This window comes from Pseudoliparis swirei, chromosome 4 (genome assembly GCF_029220125.1).
Source record: "Pseudoliparis swirei isolate HS2019 ecotype Mariana Trench chromosome 4, NWPU_hadal_v1, whole genome shotgun sequence".
Taxonomy (NCBI): domain Eukaryota; kingdom Metazoa; phylum Chordata; class Actinopteri; order Perciformes; family Liparidae; genus Pseudoliparis; species Pseudoliparis swirei.
This window is the reverse complement of record NC_079391.1, coordinates 16,364,784-16,370,513: the sequence shown is the minus strand read 5'-3', so window position 1 is coordinate 16,370,513 and position 5,730 is coordinate 16,364,784. Positions and strand designations below refer to the sequence as shown.

The 5,730-nt window shown below is 40.3% G+C and overlaps 1 long non-coding RNA gene across 3 annotated transcripts; it reads right to left on the bottom strand.

Annotated features, from left to right (window-relative positions):
* Positions 1 to 3,576: 3,576 nt before the first annotated feature.
* On the bottom strand, positions 3,577 to 5,121 carry LOC130192957 (uncharacterized). Of its 3 annotated transcripts, none has more exons than XR_008831484.1 (4): positions 5,062 to 5,121; positions 4,797 to 4,905; positions 4,459 to 4,676; positions 3,577 to 3,594 (listed from the first exon to the last, which is right to left on the bottom strand). It is a non-coding gene; the product is annotated as an uncharacterized LOC130192957 (long non-coding RNA). The 3 variants fall into 3 exon arrangements; XR_008831482.1 differs by lacking the exon at positions 3,577 to 3,594 and adding an exon at positions 3,997 to 4,033; XR_008831483.1 differs by lacking the exon at positions 3,577 to 3,594 and adding an exon at positions 4,185 to 4,225.
* Between the last annotated feature and the right edge of the window lie 609 nt (positions 5,122 to 5,730).

Sequence of the window (5,730 nt, the reverse complement as noted above, 5' to 3'; positions counted from 1 at the left end):
CGGCATTTTCAATGCGAAGGTAATAACAAGTATCTCATTTCACATTTAAATGTGACAGATGAAAACATACATCCAACAAACCTTGGAGGAAGCATCTCTTTTCATCCAAACTTCCAAGATGTTCTGTATTCTCTCCAGAATTTCTCTCCCATGTAAATCTCCTACAACCCTATCAAATAATATTAATAATATATGAGAGCTAATGTCCCTCAATTTGTTTTTGTCATCGATCTGCTAGAGAGCAGACTGCTTCTGTTTAGCTTCTGTTTTACCTCGGGCTATGGGAAGCAAACTAGTCCGTGTTCCCTGGGATCTTCTTCCAACTGTCTGTGTGCGTGTGTGTGATGTATTTTCTTTTTTACACACATGGGTCAGGTGGGTTTCATATACATTTTGTATGCATGCTTTTATATTTTGTGTATACATGTAGAATGAAAACTGCATATGAGACTCCCACATGATCCTTAAAAATGTGCATTAAAATTGATATGGCAAAACGATACCAACTATTTGTTTTTATAAATTGGTGATGAAATTGCAACAGTTGGAGACAGAAGGAAAATACATGGTGGTTTATTCTGCTTTATTTCCACACCTTTGGTATGGGTAAAGTTACACAGCACCTCTGAAACTGCGATAGTGTTTCTATTGACAGAGTTTTCATTCTTGGCAAGTGCTGTTGCACACTGGACCTGCCACACAGCGCAGAATCTATCCTCATTTGCGAAGAGATGGAGAAGGATGTGCAGAGGTGTGAAAATAAGACCAGACTTCTCAATGAGTATTCCACTCACAGCTCCCTGACCTTAAGGTGAGCTTATCCCTGGCCAGTGTGCAAAGCTGCATGAATTACAATACCGACATATCGGTCCAGCCTCAGCCTCTGCCCCGACCAAACAGCACGAGGCCTCGCACGGTTTCTCACCACGGTATATCTGCCCCCTGGAGGATGAAATTTTGGCCTGTCAAGACTCTTGGTTCAATAATACAAAGTGAGCGTGGGGCTCATAGAAGAGCTGCTGATAGATGTTCTATGTCTTGTTATCAAGATCATTCAGATGTAAGTGTTCACTCATTATTTAGTTGTACAGATGGCTGCTGCATTTCTAGTTAGAGGTTCAGGGATCACCAACTCTTGGTTGGCGGGCTGATGCGTTTTAGCTTTTGCAGAGTTTTTGACATAATTATTATCACTGCTTTCTTCACATATCAATATAGACCATTAGAAACATGTCTGAACAAGAAGGAAGACGGAAACCAGCTGTGACGAAAATGTCATGTTACTATGAAATGATCATACTTTATTTGTAAATGTAAACTTTTAATATGGAATGAATTACGATGCTGTATTTATGATCATAATATTCTAGTGGTTTATACTTAGACAATTGTATGCAGTTATTTGCTTTCTGTGGGAGAGTTAAGAGGATTGTTACCTCATATTTCTCTGTTGGATATGATACTAGTAAACTGGATTAGGACAAAAATTGAGGAGGAAAATCATTCTTCTAATCTAACTCCACCAAAAAGGTCATTATTGTACAGTATTTCCCAAATGATCAAACAACTTATTTAATTTGAATGTAAGTTCTTAATAAATCAGATGCTACCACATTTACAAAGTCAACAACACAACCCTACCCACATAGCAAACTGACTCCGTTCCAGATCCGCCCCAAATCCGCCATAGACTCCGGGAAGGCTCCGGGTCCGGATCGGCGGCTAAATGCACACCGCGCCCGGATCCGGAACAGATGCGCGCTGCGTAATATTGGCGGATACGGGGCGGATACGGGGCGGATCCGCCCCGTATCCGCCAATATTACGCAGATATTCATAAAATATTGACCCTTCCATAAAGCGGCTCATTTGGCCCAGATCAAGCTAACAAATATGCATCAATGCAACAACAACAAAATGAAAACGTAAATAATGTCAAACAGTTTTTTATTTGAAAGGACAAATTTATATACACACATTTAAAAAAGATATATTTTAAGTCTGTTCAGTGTGGGGGACGTCTACAGTAGCACGCCTCCTGGAGCTACCCCGGTCTGCTGCCAGGTTGAACCACCGAATGGCGTGCTTAAGAACCTGGTCGTCAGTGGACGCATGTGTTGAGTGATTCTTTCTGACAGCATCTGTAATCACACAAGCAGATACAAAATCACATGAATACTCAGTGCAACATAAATCAGACATGCAGTCTAAAATCTAGTGGCTGTCTGGCACTTAAAGTGTGCTATGCTAAATATAGTCAAGTCAAGTCAAGTCAAGTCTTTTATTGTCAGATACACAGAAGAAACTGTTCTCCAGTCTCTGTGTGCGAGACCGGATGATACCGCCTTCCAGAAGGCAGCGGGTGAACAGGCTGAAGGCTGGATGATGGCAGTCCTTAGGATCCTGCCAGTCTTCCTGAGGCATCGTGTGCGGTATGTGTCCTGCAGGGCTGGGAGCTCCCTACCGATGATGAACTCCGCAGTCCTGACCACACTGCGAGGGCCTTGCGGTCCTTGGCTGTGCAGCTCCACACTGTGATGCACCCAGTCAGGATGCTTTCTATTGTGCATCTGTAGAAATTGGTGAGGATGACTGAATCCATGCCAAACTTCTTCAGTCTCCTCAGGAAGAAGAGGCGCTGACCACCTTGTCTGTGTGAGCAGACCAGGTGAGGTCGTTGCTGATGTTGACCCGAGGAACCTGAAGCAGCTGACCATCTCCACTCCATAGAGCTAATATATCATATAACTATTATGTAAAGGTATAGTTGAGTAACATTCACCTAAATAGAGAATAAAGTTGCAATTCAAACATTTTATTTAGAAACATGGTTATTCGTTAGTTTGAACACAAAGACCTCCGGTGAAATCAAATTGTTTTCATTATATATGAGTTACTTACGAGGAGCAAAGTCTTGGACGTCATTAGATTGAAAGATTTTTTTCCATGAATCCCTTTCCAATTTATGGACTTGCCAACATCATCAGTGAACATAGGATGTTCCACGTTGCACGTTTTACATCATGTCCTCCGATTGTTCCCAGGAGGAAATCTAAAATGGATAGAAAAGTACTATTAATATTTGATATTGTTTAAAAACATTACCATCAAACAGGGTATTATCTAGTGTTAATGACATACAATAGATTTTAATGAGCTTTGAGATTCTTAACCCTTGTGTTGCCTTAGGGTCATTTTGACCCGAATCAATATTACACCTCCCCGCCTTAGGATTAATTTGACCCCATTCAATGTTTAATGTCGGTGTTCTTTCGGTAGTCAACAAACAAACATAAAGTGCCTCACACTTAAACTTGGAAAACAATATTAATTCTAATAATTTTCTGGAGGTTTTAATTGCTGGCGTCAAATTGAACCCAAAGGGTAAAATATGTTAGTAAATATAAAGGTAACAGGAGGGTGAAACATTGAATCGGGTCAAAATGACCCTAAGGGTAAAATATGTTAGTAAATATAAAGGTAACAGGAGGGTGAAACATTGAATCGGGTCAAATTGACCCTAAGGCAACACAAGGGTTAAAAAAACAACAACTCACCACTCTCCTTCATTATAGCGTTGGCTGGATCTTTGAGCTGTTGCTCGTAAAAAAGGGAAAAAGGTAACGATTAAGAGATTTTACATCAAATATGGAAACATCAAGTGTTATACAACGCCATTAATCCAATCGTAATGATCATATTCACTTGGATTCAATGTGACAGTGTGTATTGCATGTCTCGTATCCAATTTACCATCGTTAACATTGTAAAAAGTGAAATGATTAAAAAGATTCAATTTGAATCCCATAGCTGTTTGAGTTGTTGCTCACCACAGCAGGCAATGGTGTCTGAACCACACCTCGCCAGGTTGGTGTGTACCCTGCATGGCTTGTTCGCTGTCCTGCTGGTGATGAAGTCTGTGGAGGAGATGGGACAATAGTTGGAGGAGGGGCAACTGTCCCGCTAGTAGATTCTTAAAACAAAACAAAAACTCACCACTCTTCTTCATTAAAGCGTTGGCTGGATCTTTGAGCTGTTGCTCAAACATGTCCACTTCCTGCATTGTGGTCAACGGAAACGGGTCTCTCCACTCCACTTCTTGACCAGACATTTGTGTCACGCTAACAAAGCTGTCAATTTTGGAAGTTAATTGATGGACCTGCTGTGTTAATTGATGGACCTGCTGTAAGCGTCTCCAGCATGGCCATCATTTGAACTTGAGCAGCTATAAAAAACATTAGAATAGCATTTAAAAAGGAGAGATTTTACATCAAATATGGAAACATCAAGTGTTATACAACTCCATTAATCCAATCGTAATGATCATATTCACTTGGATTCAATGTGACAGTGTGTATTGCATGTCTCGTATCCAATTTACCATCGTTAACATTGTAAAAAGTGAAATGATTAAAAAGATTCAATTTGAATCCCATAGCTGTTTGAGTTGTTGCTCACCACAGCAGGCAATGGTGTCTGAACCACACCTCGCCCCTCGCCAGGTTGGTGTGTACCCTGCATGGCTTGTTCGCTGTCCTGCTGGTGATGAAGTCTGTGGAGGAGATGGGACAATAGTTGGAGGAGGGGCAACTGTCCTGCTAGTGGTTGGACCCTTTTTTTTTTTGGGGTGGCGATTTTCAGTCTCGCTGTCTGCATCCGAGTCCCCAAAGAAATGGCTAGAAATGGAGTTAGGAAAAAAATGTATTATTTGTCATACTATAACATTGAATGACAGACACTTTATTTTATGAAGGTAAAAGAGTTCTAAAGAATACAATTTATACACATTTACTCACACAGGCATTGGCTTTCTCCTTTTAGGAATTGCCTCCTCTTCTGAATGGAGATCAGATGTGTCACAGGACATATATTTTGTTAACCATCGCCTTGCCACCAAGTAATCATCTAAAAATTAAGTCAAAACACAATGAAAAAGTACAGAATTATGACCAGAACAATGTGATTAAAATGTTGTTTCCCACCCATATGTAACATAAGGTAAATTTTTTTATGTATTTGTTTAAACTGCTAATTATTAGAATATTAATATAATTAGCATACCGCATGATCTAATTATTCTGACATAATGTGTCTGCCAGTCAGGTTCAGGTTCTTCGGCACGGACCGCCTTGTCCACCCTTTCATCCTCGGGTAATCTGTTAAACGCAGCCACCACCACTGTACCAGCTTTGTGGCACGACTGCTACTGTTTTGCTGTCCAAGAATTCAATCAGTCATCAGTCACAGAAATATAACTCTGTTCCAAGAACTTCTGAAAACAATTTAGCAACTTTAATAAAAACACTACGCTATACATTAAGATAGTATTTTAATGGATTAAAACAAATCTGGTCATTTTAAAGTTAAACAGGTTATACAATTCTCTCTCAAATGTGTCTTTAAGTTGCTGTGAAAACTTCCTCCAAAAGACATGCTTACCTGAATTGTAGAGATCGATCCTGATGAACACTTCTGTAAAACTGAGGATGACATTTCAAATTGTAAATTATGTGTTGAGAACTCAATACATACGAATTAAATAAAAACAGGTTTGTGCTGGCCATCTTTATTAGCTCGTGAGCTAGCGCTCCTCGTTATTAGCTCGTGAGCTAGCGCCTCGTTATTAGCTCGTGAGCTAGCCCTCGTTATTAGCTCGTAGCTAAGCTCCTCGTTATTAGCTCGTGAGCTAGCGCCTCGTTATTACCTTGCCCAGCTTCAAGCGCCTTGGGG